This window comes from Lissotriton helveticus, chromosome 11 (genome assembly GCF_964261635.1).
Source record: "Lissotriton helveticus chromosome 11, aLisHel1.1, whole genome shotgun sequence".
Classification (NCBI taxonomy): domain Eukaryota; kingdom Metazoa; phylum Chordata; class Amphibia; order Caudata; family Salamandridae; genus Lissotriton; species Lissotriton helveticus.
The window spans coordinates 315,280,833-315,294,447 of NC_136072.1; the positions used below are offsets into that span (position 1 = coordinate 315,280,833).

The following is a 13,615-nucleotide window of genomic DNA, read 5'->3' on the forward strand; positions in this document are numbered from 1 at the left end:
GTGCATACTGGTTGTATTGTCCGTCTGAATAAGCACCGATTCCCCCTGGATCAGAGAATGGAACGACTTGAGTGCCAGAAAAATGGCCATCAACTCCAGCCTGTTGATGTGCCAAGAACGTTGAAGCAGAGTCCACTTGCCTTTTATGGACAGGCCTTGAAGGTGTGCAACCCCATCCTTCTCAGGAGGCGTTCGTTGTCAGAGTGAGTTCTGGAGTGGTGGAAAGGAAAGAAGTCCCTGCTGCAAGGTTGGATGGCTGCGCCCACCACTTGAGAGCCACCCTCATGCGAGCGGTGACACTGACGAGGTCGTTGAAGGAACCGGTGACCTGACGCCACTGTCCGTCCAATTCCTCTTGAATGGGGCGAGTCCGTAGTCTGCAGTGTGGGATCAGTGAAATGCATGATGATGCCATCCCCAGAAATGACTTTAAGATGCGGACTGAAACGGACTGTTTTGCACGAATCAAAGACACTAAGCGGAGAATCTTCAGTTGACGCTCTTGAGTCACGAATGCCTTGGCAAGTGTTGTGTCCAAAGTGGCTCCTAGAAAATTTCTGCAGGGAGCTGGGTCTACCTGGGACTTTTCGGCATTGATTGAAAGGCCGAGGGAGCGAAACACGTCCTGACAAAGACGAGTGTCCCGAAGTAACTTGTTGCGAGACTGTGATTTGAGGAGGCAGTCGTCCAGGTATGAAAAAATTTGTACGCCCTGGAGACGCAGTTAAGCCACCACTGGAGCTAATACTTTTGTGAAGACACGAGGGGCGGAGCGTAGGCTGAAAGGCAGCACCCTGAACTGGAAGTCTCTGAGTCCCACCCGGAAGGGCAAGTACTTCCGATGCCGTGGAAGAATAGGGACATGAAGTAAGCGTCCTGGAGGTCGATGGCGGTCATGAAGTCGCCCATGGAGAGAAGACGCAAGATCTCTACGAGTGTAAGCATGCGGAAGGATTGGCATTTGAGATACCTGTAGAGTGCTCGCACATCCAGGATCGGCCTCCAGTCTCCTGTCTTCTTGAGTATAAGGAAAAAACGAGAATAGAATCCCTTCCCCCTTTGAGACTTGGGAACCACTTCGACGGCACCTTTTTGGATCATAGGACAAACTTGATGGAAAAGCTCCTTGTGGTGGGCTGGAGGCGGGCCAAATGGTGGAGTGGGAGGAGGAATCTTGACGAACTCTAGAGCATGGCCCTTTGCTACAATGTCCAGAACCCAACGGTCCGAGGTGATTGAGGACCATTGAGAAGAGAACAGAGATATTCGACCTCCAACTTTTGGGGGAAAAGGCAAGTCATTGTCGTTTGGGAGTGGATCCTCTATAGGAAGATTTCCCCCTGTAGGATTTGGAAGACTGCTGACGGGAGGACTGCTGTTGGTTGGAAGAATATCGTTGATTACCCTGGTGGTAGGAGTGATATTGAGTGTTTCCTCCACGAAAAGTAGAAGAGGTGCCGCATCCGCGTGCACCACGAAAAGGCTGCTTACGGAACTGAAAAGTCCCTAAAGAACGAGCAGTGTCAGAGTCTTTCTTAATTGTCTGTAGTGCCTCATCGACATGTGCACCAAAAAGCGACTCGCCGTCATACGGCATATCCAGGATCTTCGCCTGTACCTCCTGGCGAAAAGAGGTGGAACGTAACCAACCTTCGCAAAACAGCTGCACCAGCAAGCTGCCGGAAGCCAGTACAAGCAATATCAACAGCACAGTCAATAATTTCTTCCGACGTTCTCTCTCCTTCTTGAAGAATTTTCAAGGCTTCCGCCTTGGAGGGTTCCGGGACTAGGGCCACAAGGGCAGACATGTCTGACCACATCTGGCGGTCGTAGCGCCCTAAAAGGGCTAAAGCATTAGCCACTCTCACTGTAGTAGAGGCCATAGTTGAAAATTTGCGACCAATAGCGTCAAGGCGACGACCTTCCCAATCAGGAGGAGCTGTAATGGGAGAAGTCGGGTTCCGGGAACGAAGCTGTGCAGCCTGGGTGACCACCGAATTTGGCTTTGGCTGCGCAATCAGGCACGCTGGAGATCCAAAGGCGCCTTATATTTCTTTTCAAGGCGGGGTATTTGCGCCGGTAAGGAATTCGGCGTCTGCATTAATTCCACCCCCTCACTCCAAATGAAATCGATGATGGGAACCGTATGGATTTGTTTAAACGGTTGATTCTTGAAATCGTAGAGGAAACAGTCCTCCTCTCTCTGGACTCTTGGCAGCTTAAAGCGTTGAGCCGCTCTATCCATCAGTTGATGGAAACTTGCAATGTCCACCGGAGGAGAATCTCCTGGCGTCACCGGAGGGGGGGACGGCGTTTGAATTTGGTAGTTGTCCTACTCAGCCATGTGACTGGCGTCATCATCATCATCATGAACTTCACCATCCTCACGTTCTGGAGGAACGTCATCATCGTCATCGGCATACACTGTAGTGTGAATGCGAACTGACGTCTGAACCTGAGGTGAAGACGTTGGTGGCTGTGGAAGTGGAGCCGGAGCAGGAACCGCAACAGACGCAGGAGCAGTAGGCACTGTTGAACCCTGTGGAGATGGCGGGAAACGCCTGTTGTAACCCTCCAACATATGCTGGAGATTGGAGATGAGCGATAGCGGCAATGTCACAGTTGGAACCTGCACAGAACGTTCCTCCACCTGAAAATACTGTTCTTCATCGCCCTCCCCATAGTCCTGGCATTTGATAACTAAATCAGAAGGACAGCGTGCCACAATGAAGGAATCATCCACATCGTCGTCCGAACCAGAGCCCTGCTCGGAACCCATGGCAAACAAGGGCGAGGGAGGCTGTGAATCACTTGGGATGGATAGCTAGTCAACAGGCATCTTGCGACGTTGGTGCAGTGGGTCGACGGTGGATGCGGCAGACCCGGTGGAAGAAATCGGCACCAAAGGCAACTAAGCAAAAGAAGATGCAATCGCCGTCGACGAAGTCGTCGAAGGAGCAGCTGACGATGATGGCATAGGCGTCGACGGAGTCGTAGCCGAAGGATCCGCCGTCGACGGGGCCGACGACGAAGAAGATTTCTTAACAACTCTCGTCGACAAAGATTTAGCTGACGACAATAGAGTTTTCTTTGTCGACGACGAAGCAATAGGTATCGTCGATGATACAGTCTTAAAACTGAGGGACACCTTCGTTGACATGGATGACGTCGATGTTGCAGTCGTCGATGATCCCGAAGCAGATGTCGTCGTCACTGTCACGGCAGATCTCGTCAGATACATGTTTTTTAGCAGAAACATGATGGGAAGAAGCAGTAGACGCCTGAGAGCCAGGTCTCGTGGGCGTGGACGTAGCAGGAGGAGGTGAAGACACCGCAGGAGCCACAGAGAGAGAAAGCTTCTTCTTTTTCAGGAATGGAGAGGGCAAATCCTGCACACTGCTACGTTTGGAGGCTGCATTTGAAGGTACAGACACCAGGCTTTCTGAGTCAAAAAGGACCGAATCCTTATCTTTAAGTCTTTGAAGCCACAGGAGGAGACGGCCTTCCCTGTCTTTAAGGGTTTTTGTAGAGACGGTTCTGCAAAATTTGCAGTTGCCAACCTCATGGTCGGGATAAAGACAGTAAATGCACTTCTTGTGGGGATCTTCAGAGTAAAGACGCAGCTTCCCACAAGAAGAACAAGGTCTAAATAAAGACTTCTTACTTGAAGACATGCTGGAAATCACAGGAAAACTTGAAGAAGTTGAGAAAACTGAGCAGAGCTCAGGGAGACTCACTTCACACGACGTGCGGTAGAAAATCTGAGGGACTGAGCTCTGAGGAGAAGGTTCTGGAGGGGTGCTGGCGCCTGATTGGCTGTAGTTTGGACTAACATAATGACAGGAATATGTTACATGCGTTTTTTCTCTCTACCATGTATTCCTATGTAGGAATTATCTCTGGGTATTTACTACCTTTTCTAATGTGTATGTTACCACTTTTTACCTGTTCCCTTGCTGTTACCACTTTTACTTGTTCCTTTGCTGCCCCCAGGGACTTATACCTCCTCCCCCTCTTCTAGAGAGTACCTTCCCATTTAAGTAAATGTGTAGAGACCAGGTGGGAAGGAGGCGGTATATAAGTCCCTCCCCTCCTTTGATCCAGTGCTTGGCTTTATAGTATGTTTCCAGGTTCCAGGCCCCTTCTCCGTGACCTGTTGTGAATTCCCGTCTTTCCTTTCCCAACCCCTCCTTGACCTTGTTTGTGGTTTACAGTTGAGAGGTGAGCCCCTCTTTGGAGACTTTCCGCTGCTCGCTGCCTATTCTAAAGAAGGAGAAACTGCCTCCGGAGAACTCGCATTATCGAGCTCTTCCTTCCCGGTATTTTGGATTCGCGGCAGGTGCCGCTAGCTAGTAATCATCGGACGCGGCCGTTGCCGCTTGCAAGGCTATCGCGGCTAAAGCCGCCAAAATAAACAATCATCGTGGCAGGAGCCGCTGAGTGAACTCTTTGACCGCGGCCGTTGCCGCCTGCTGGGTAATCGCGGCTAAGGTCGCCAAAAGGAAATCATCGCGTCAGCAGCCGCTTAGTGAACATTGTGACTGCGGCCGTTGCCGCTTGCTGGGTAATAGCGGCTGAACTCGTCCAGGAGGCAATATGCACAGCAGGAGCCGCTAATCTGAACTCCTCCCTCACAGCCGGTGACGTTCTGCTGGTGAGTCGCGGCTGATTGCCGCTAGAGAGTATTTCGCGGTAGTAGCCGCCATTTGATTCCACAGACTTGAGAGAGATATAGTGCTATCTACTCACATTAACAGGACGCTGTGTGAGTTGTAGTTTTTCTTTTTAGCTATATTTGGCATTGTGTGAGAAATGATCACATCTGCATATAGCAACCTATGATTTATGTGGACGCATACTAAAGGAGGAGGCACCAATCCTGGTGAATTGTAACTAGGCCTTCTTCTCACCGAGGCGCATGGCAGGAGCCGGCAGCACCGCCTCCAACCCTTGATTATATAATTTTTCAGTTCCATGAGACTTTTAGAGGCGCACGGCAGGAGCCGGCGGCACCGCCTCCCACGTTCCATGGGCCTACCTTGCTAGTGGCTGGGATTCCTTTGTTTGTTATGGTGAGGGAGTCTACAAGGTTATTCTCCCCTAATCCAAGACGTTACCAATTTCACCTCAGGGTATGAGAAAATGGTCTGTTCTAATTAGTATTAAATTGTGCTGGATTGTTCTCTCAGAGGTTCCTGCAACAAATAGATAAGCATTTGGGGTTTTGTTTTTTTTGTTTCTCCAGGGCCTGTTGAAGGTCATTCCCCTGACGCCCTGAGATTCCTTTTCTTCCTTGGGACACCTTCCTCCCCGAGACTTCCTGCCTAGAATCATCCTTACCTACAGAGGATACCTCTCTTTCTTGAGGTGTATTCTCCCCCTTCCCCTGTAGAGCAATCGCCCTGTCAGTTTTAGATCTGAGTGGAGGATTGTTTTGTAGGGGAGAGGGGAGGCTCTCATCGTTCCTGCGGTACCTAGTATTCAGGTGAGTGAGGCTGTGACAGTGTACTTTATGTGTTATGTTTTTATATACATATGTTATTAGAATTTTATTGCTATTTTATTTACCGTGGGACTCCCACTTCGACGACGGGGAATATTCAAGCATGTGAATCTATGAAAGACACTCTAATGCTGGAGAAGGGAAAAGATCAGGCATTGGTTGACTTCATTAGACAGCTGTATTCTGAAGCCTTCTCGTCAGTCCGTGTCGGGTTGAACGAGGAGTGTACCCAATCATTCAAGATCTTAAGAGGGGTAAGGTAAGGATGCGTCCTGGCACCGTTTTTTTTTCCCTCTATACCAACGGTGTGGGAAAACATCTTGAGGGCGCAGCCTTGGATGTCCCTGTGCTCTCTAATCATCAGTGGTTATCGATTTTGGTGTATGCTGATGACGCCGTTTTGATGGCCCGAACAGGGATGGGGCTCCAGCATCTTATATCCGCCTATGCAGTTTTTATGAATTCACTAGATTTAAAGGTCAATCAGACCAAATCTTTTATAATCATTGCTGGGGCAGGAAAACGCGATAGACCACCTTCTTTTTTTATGCACTCTGGTAAAATTGATGTGGTGGACTAGTTTCCCTATCTAGGGGGTCGATTATGATGGCGGACGGAAGGACGACCGCCGGCCTGGAGTAGACGGAAAATGCTTTTTACAGTCCGCAAGCCGCGGATAGTCCGTCTGCCATATTTGGATGGGAAGCACTGCCGAATTTCCGTACGCCGCGGAAGAACGTGATCCGCCGCGTAAATACATCCGACCCCGCGGCGAACGTAACCAATCCAGAGACACCGCCGTACGGAATGACGTCTCGACCATCCTCAAAATCACGATGGCGGAAACCACACAGCAAATCGCTGCGGAAAAACCACCAGCCTTAACACGGCGGAACCACCACAGCTGAGAGGCAAAACATTGCAGAGAGACCCACCACAGCCAGACCACCGCCATGGACCCAGCTCTACACGCATTCCCGGTACTCTTCTTGCTCCAACACCAGCAAGTCATGGACCATCGCCGACGACGACGCAGGTACGCAAACACACAACACACACACCACGCACGTGTCGAAGCCCCTGCCCACAACAGAACCCCAGGTCTGGAGAGGAACACACATACATGCACCCCCAGCAAAACCACCTGGGCACAACTGACCCCACGCACCCAGAACACACACGCACCGCAAACAAACAGCCACACCACTGACAACGCAACGTAGCGGAGCAGACGGCGGAAACCATGCCCACAATCAACTAGGCAGGCAGGCAGGAATGGCTAGGCCACACAGCTTACAGGCCGACATACACACACCAACACACAAGGCATACCACACATAGGCCCACCCTCAGGCCAACCCCACACCTACCCCACTAACAGACAGGGGCCCATACACCACACACAACAAAAAACAACCCTGCTGCACACACATCAACAACCAACACACACACGATGAGCCCTGACATGCTGACTGACAAAGTCGAGACTGAACAACCTACTGGGTAGCCACAAATCATGAGTGTGACACATGCACCATATGAAAAACATCCACATAACCTGCAGTGCATGGGAAGCCACTGTTGTCCCAAAATAAGCCTCAGAGTGCCTCCCCCACCCTTACACAGTCTACAGCCATAATGTAATGACTGTCACCCTGCCAAACGAAAGGAAACAGTGCTGGGCAATGGTTATGTGAAAGTGGCAGACATAGCATGTACGACAGCAGCAATATATCAACAATGCAAGGAAACAACCAGGAATGACACAGATAAACCACAACACAGGATTAACTTGCTTCATTGCACAGCATAGAGGTTGACTTTGTGAGTAGCCAGGAGCATGTACACTGGATAGAACAACAGAGCAGGTACATCTGAGGCAGCACATGAGAGGGCACAATGCAGCATCAGAACAGCAATAGGGCAGTGTTCACAACAGAGCAGGTCCACCTGAGGCAGCACATGAGAGGGCACAATGCAGCATCAGAAGAGCAACAGGGCAGTGTTCACAACAGAGCAGGTCCATCTGAGGCCTCTCACCCACACCCACCCTCCCTGTAGACATGGGGGCCTGTTGGGAGTTGTAGTGCTGGCCTCTCACCCACACCCACCCTCCCTGTAGACATGGGGGCCTGTTGGGAGTTGTAGTGCTAGATGCTTGACCACATGCAAGCCTGGGAACGTAGGAGGCTACATTTGTGGATGATCATGGTGGGTGCATTTGAGCCCTGGGGATCTCATTTGGGAGACTGTGTGGTCCACATGCATGGATTGGAGCCCGGGAGATGTGTCTTAGCAGTTGTGCAAGGCAAGAAATAACAGTGTGATGGTGGTCATTGGTTTGTACTTATCCGCCTCCACTCCCTCATCTATTCCTTCCAGGCTCTCAGGGTGCAGTGTGGCTAGCACCTTATCCTCCCATTGGGTGCATGGTATTGGATCCATGGGAGGGCCACCGTCAGTGTGGTGTGCCCGTAGGTGGTTCTTGGCCCTGATGCCTTTCATCCTTGCCTTGAGTTCCTGCCACCGCCTCTGGATATCGTGTTTGGTTCGTGGCACGGTCCCTGAAGCATTCACTCTGGTCACTATCCTATCCCACATTGTGGTTTTATTTGCCAAGGTGGTCTGCTGGACTAGAGTACCAAACAGGTGTGGTTCTACACGGATGATTTCATCCACCATGACCTTCAACTCACTCTCTGTGAACTTGGGGTTTTTCTTAGGGGCCATGGTGTGTGATGTGCAAGGTGTTGGGGGTATTGGGTGTTGGGTGTGTGGTATGTAGGGATGGCGTTATGGGGGTTGGTGTGGTGGGTGTGTTGGTGTGCAGGTTGTATGTGTGTTAGTGTGTGTCTGTTGTGTGTGATGTGTGCCTCTTTCTTGCAGCTGTGCTGTGATGCAAAGTATTGTGGTAATGGGAGGGATTCCTTTTATACTCTGTGTGGTTGTTGTGTCCCAATGGTTTTTTGCAGTCAGGTGTTCTGTGGGTGTGGAGACTTGGATGCTCTTGTTTGTCCTGGGGGGTGTGTCATTTGGGCGTGCAGTTGTTGGGGGTGAGTGTTCCAAGTAGGTGTGTGTCCTGTTTTTTTGGTTTACTATTTACTTCCATCCGCCATTTTTGTTTCGGTTTGACGGCAGGGGTGATGTTCGTTTGGTCCTTCCGCAGCCAAGTTCCGTTTGTCGATGCTTTTTTTCCGTGGCGGTCGTGGACGGTGGTGAGTTCCGTTGGGATGGCGGGGTTATCCTAATCGTGCGGGCGGTCCCTCCGCAGGCCTGGCGGAGGTTGGACCTGCTTCCGCGACGGACGTTTTTTTCTGTTGTACCGTCCACGTGCGGCGGTCTTTGGTGTGATCCGTCCGCTGTGGTCGGTGTGTGCTGGCGGAAAAATGCTAATCGCGTCGGCGGTTTATCCGCGTTGCGGTCGGGAGTATATTTGCCGCGAACATGGCGGTCGGACCCGTTTCCGTCCGCCATCGTAATCGACCTCTAGGAGTTCACTTTGATGAAAATCAGTCATGGTTAAAACTGCTAGAGGTAAGAGCAATGGGTATGCAGAGAAGCTTAACGGCGTTGAAAACACTGTCCAAAAGGTTGGGAGCCAAACCTTTAATTCCAATGATAAAATGTATCAAGAAAAAACAAAGGCGGCAGCAGTGTACAGGGCAGGAGTATGGGGGATGGCTCCCAGTGATTCCTTGCAATCCATTGAGAATACATTTTTTAAGTCTTTTACTTTCCTTCCTCAGTCATACTCGAACTACGTGCTTCACATGGAACTGGCTCTACCATACATTATGGACTCGATCAAAATGGCACCACTCCTGCTGTGGCTCTCCATTTGGCGCAGGGATAAAGTATCCCTTACGCAAAATTTAATAACAACTATTTTAAAATCAGACAACTACAGCAGGGTTAGGTGGCTAAAGTTTGTGGAGTCGAAATGAAAAGCAATTGGTCTAAGTTGCCTTTTTAAAGATCCATCTGCCTGCAAGTCCTTAACAAAGCAGAAATTGGCTGAGATATTCACTTTGAGGGCACAATATTTAAGAAGGGAAAACACTTCTACACCCAGACAGCTCATCTGTATGAACTAACTCCAGCGCTGGAAGAGGGAAGTTATTTTTACCTGGCTGATGTCACATTGCCAAACCACAAATATATTTTATTAAGATTTCGTCTAAATCTGATTCCACTGATGGTAGGGTATCCAGGGAAGAAATACAAACATTCTGATCTTTCCGTCTGCCCATGCGACAATCAATCCCCACAAAATGATCTTCATGTTTTATTCTTTTGTGGTTTTTACTATCAGGAAAGACATAATTTTATTGTACTGATTTGCAAGCGTTACTATTTTAAATATTGACGTGTAGCATTGTTTTTCCTGAAAACCTTGCAGAAATGTTTTGTGTGTTTTTCGTGAGCATCATTTTTATGGGCATGTTTGAAAAAGAGGAAGCAGGTTGGCACATAAAACGAATCAGGACTGTCTTTTACACATTTTATAGTATCCAGCTTATATATATAGGTGAAATGGATTTCATGATCAATTGGTTAGTAGCACCTTTTTAATTATTAGGCTTTATGCTAATATTTATTTATGTCTTTTGATAAATTGCGATTGTAAGTACTTTTATGATCTTATGTGTAAGATCGAATAAAGGATTTGGATTGAATTGGAAATTGACTGGATGAGACACAACTGCCTCAAACTCAACACAGACAAGATCAAAGTCCTCCTCTTTGGCATCAAAGAATCCCCATGGGACGCTCAACGAACTAGGACCCAACCCTGACCGAACATGGCAGGAACCTCGGCATCATCCTGGACAACAAACTCACCATGAAATCTCAAGTCAACTCCGTTGCGTCTACCTGCTTCCACATCCTGCATATGCTACGCAAGATCTTTCAGTGGCTCCCCCATAGCACCAGGTGCACCATTACCCAAGCCCTCAGTACCAGCTGTCTGGACTAGGGAAAAGCTCTCTACTTAGGAATAAACCCGCACAACTTCAAAAGACTCCAGACCACCCAGAACACTGCAGAAAGACTCATCCTAGACCTCCCACCACGCACCTACATCATCCCCACACCTCGGAATCGCCACTGGCTCCTGGTACAGAAGAGATGCCTCTTCAAACTCCTCACTCACGAATTCAAAGTCCTGACATGACATCAGAACTGCCTACATCAACCGCTGCCTGAAATTCCACATATCCACCAGACATCCAATCGTCCACCCTCGAGTTGACCCACCCACCTAGCATCGGCCGCAGTAGAGCAGCAGGATGAGGCTTCTCCCACCTTGCCACCAAGAAATGGAACCACCTCCCCCTGCACCTGTGTACCTCCTCGACTCTTCAGGATTTCCGAATAATGCTAAAGAGCAGGCAGTTCAACTTACTCCTTGGTCCCCACCAGCATCTGGATACCCTCACGGGTAACAAGTGGTGCTCTACAAATCGATTGATTATGATTTCTGTGATTTATTTCCTAAAGTTAATATACCTATATCACTGAGTAGAACATGCGCTATATCTATTTTCTATGCTACACCAATGCTAAGACAATAAAGTGACAACACATAAAGCGAGGGAGTTTGGGAAAATCCATGTTATTTGTTGGAGAACCTCAAGTCGTGGAAGTGGAGTGTGACTCTTTATTATTAGCATGCTCATCTTAGAATATCTGGATGATATTTGTATTATGGGTACAGATGTTGTCCCCCAGTTAAGACCAGAATGAAACACTCATTGCACTCAAATTCAAGTGACAACATTGAGAGGTTAAGATCCACCCATCCCTTTAATCCAAAAGGACCTAACCTGTTGGTAGCCCAAAATAAAGAACATTTAACAGCATCCTTGTTATTAAGGACAGTTAAATTGTTGAAAAAGGGTGCTAATCCTGAAGGAACAAATGAAAGGGATGAAGTGTTTAATTGGGCAATGCTAGCCCCGGCTATTTCCATTTAAGGAAAACCCGGGGACCAGGGCAGGCTGGACTACATATCATGTGGCAAATCATATATAAATGAAAAGCAGCAACTTTGTGGGTTTTGAGAAAGGGAAAGGGGGGTGGCTACCTTAAAGGATTGTATTTATTATGTCTTGGAATCATGCTGCCTTAAATAATAGGTTGAATAAATGGCAACGTTTTGTTAAAATGTATGAGATTTGGTGATTTCAAGAAACGTGGATTGACAGAGAACGTTTTAGCCAGTCTCACTTAGTATTATGACCCAGCACAACGATCAAAAAAAGGTCCCCCTGTGGATGAGTTTTCAGCAGGGTCTGCTCCAGGCTGGTGTGACCGGAGCAGCCTCACCTGGTGTTTATCTCCGGGGGCGCAGTGTTTGGACATAATATGGGTTTAAAAAGCACCTGCTACAGAGTACCTTGTGTGTCCAGTAGGTTTCGGGCAACAATAAAAATGTCAAGTTAGCTCTGCTGATAAATGTTCCTGCTGGAGAGATATCAGAGTTTGGTCTAGTGGCAGTTTTTGGTCATGATAAAGTAGCACAGCGGGTTATTACGCCTGCAGTAAAAAACATGTAGCCTGCAGATAACAGAACTGTACTTTATGTGGAAATCTCAGCGGGTTACGGCTTTTGTCACAGAGATCCTTTTATTACTTGCAGTTCATAAGTTACAGCCCAAATACAGCACAGCGAGCTATGAACTGTCATCGAAGAGCTGCATGGGAACTGCATGGTATAAGTCAGAACGTTATGTTTTTCCCCAGTCTTTCGTTGTCCTAATGTTGCTAAAGGGGTTCATTTGGGTATAAATACATTCTTATTAGTAAAACCAACCACCGTTGTACGTTTTAAATCCTGAGTTTGTGCTTCGCCAGACACTCTTACAATATACTGGCTATTAGTATGATTCGCAAATGATTGCTACATCTTGTAATCCTCATTGTCTTATATAACATTTCCTATAGACTCATTTACACACATAGGATTCACTGGCTCTGAATAATGTGTGTTTGATGTAAAGTGCTCTGACACCTTATACAGGTATGAGTAGCATTACAGAACAAAAAAATGCATGTGAGAGAGTGGCTGTGGAGAGATAAAGGCACTGGGGAGCGTGGTAGTGAGGGGATTCGTGAAGTAGGAGGTTTTTGTTTGGGGGGGGGGGGGGTTACCAGCAAAGATTGTTGCACTGGGCACCACAGCACTAAAGCCAGCCCTGCCTTTCAGTTAGGGTGGCATGTAATTTGAAATGCAAATCAAAGCAATTACAAGCGGGTAGTTTAGGTTCTAACATCTTGTGAGGATAACTGAGGTTAGTAAAGAACTTTAAAGCTGTGATATTCAGAATGTATTTGTACCCCCTGGATGGGCACCTGAGGTCGAGTGGAGTATGTGAATCACAATACAGAGAGTGGCCTGGTCACTGATGCTCAGCTGCTCCTAATCTGTAGAGACTGTAACACATTTCACTTACATGAAGTAATCACTAGAAAGGTCGTTGAAGAAGGTATGTGGTGGTGTATATTAAAACTCATTTTGAATTTGAAAAGATCCAATATGAAGGGGAAGGTTTTCACATCCTTTTAAAAAAAAATCTGGTTCAAGTTTTCTGAATGGTCGTACTATTACAGATCCCCCTGCACAAATCACACATTGACGTTTTGTTAAAGGCTATCTTACTGACTACTGTTGATTGATCCCGCAAGGTAGAAATGTGTGGGGGATATTGAAATCATCAAAAGAGTGGAAAGTGATCATGAACCCATAGCAGTAAGCCTTGGCATAAAAGGCAGTAGCCAGAGAGGATACACAAAACAAAACCAGGTAGAATACCACCCAAAGATTATCCCGTCCAATGTCAGGGAAGCAATATGGTGGAATTATGAAAAGTATCGCAAATAAATTCCACTATTAATATACTATCCATGCTTCATAATATACTCCTGGATACAACTATAGGAGGAGTTGACACATTGTCTATGTTGAAAGGAGTCTAGAATTGTATGTGCATATTCTCTCCAGCAGAGGAATTCAAGTGTATTCGGGTGGTGATATGTAGGGTGATTGGGATATACATGCCAGAGAGAGATCCCTCCAGGATAGGACTGTGGTATACAGGTGGGGCTGCA

General features: G+C 47.8%; 1 protein-coding gene across 9 annotated transcripts in view; it reads right to left on the reverse strand.

Moving 5' to 3' along the window:
• SNED1 (sushi, nidogen and EGF like domains 1) overlaps positions 1 to 13,615 on the reverse strand; it is a 2,618,914-nt gene that overhangs the window by 1,063,500 nt on the left and 1,541,799 nt on the right. The gene's annotated exons all lie outside the window — the stretch shown is intronic.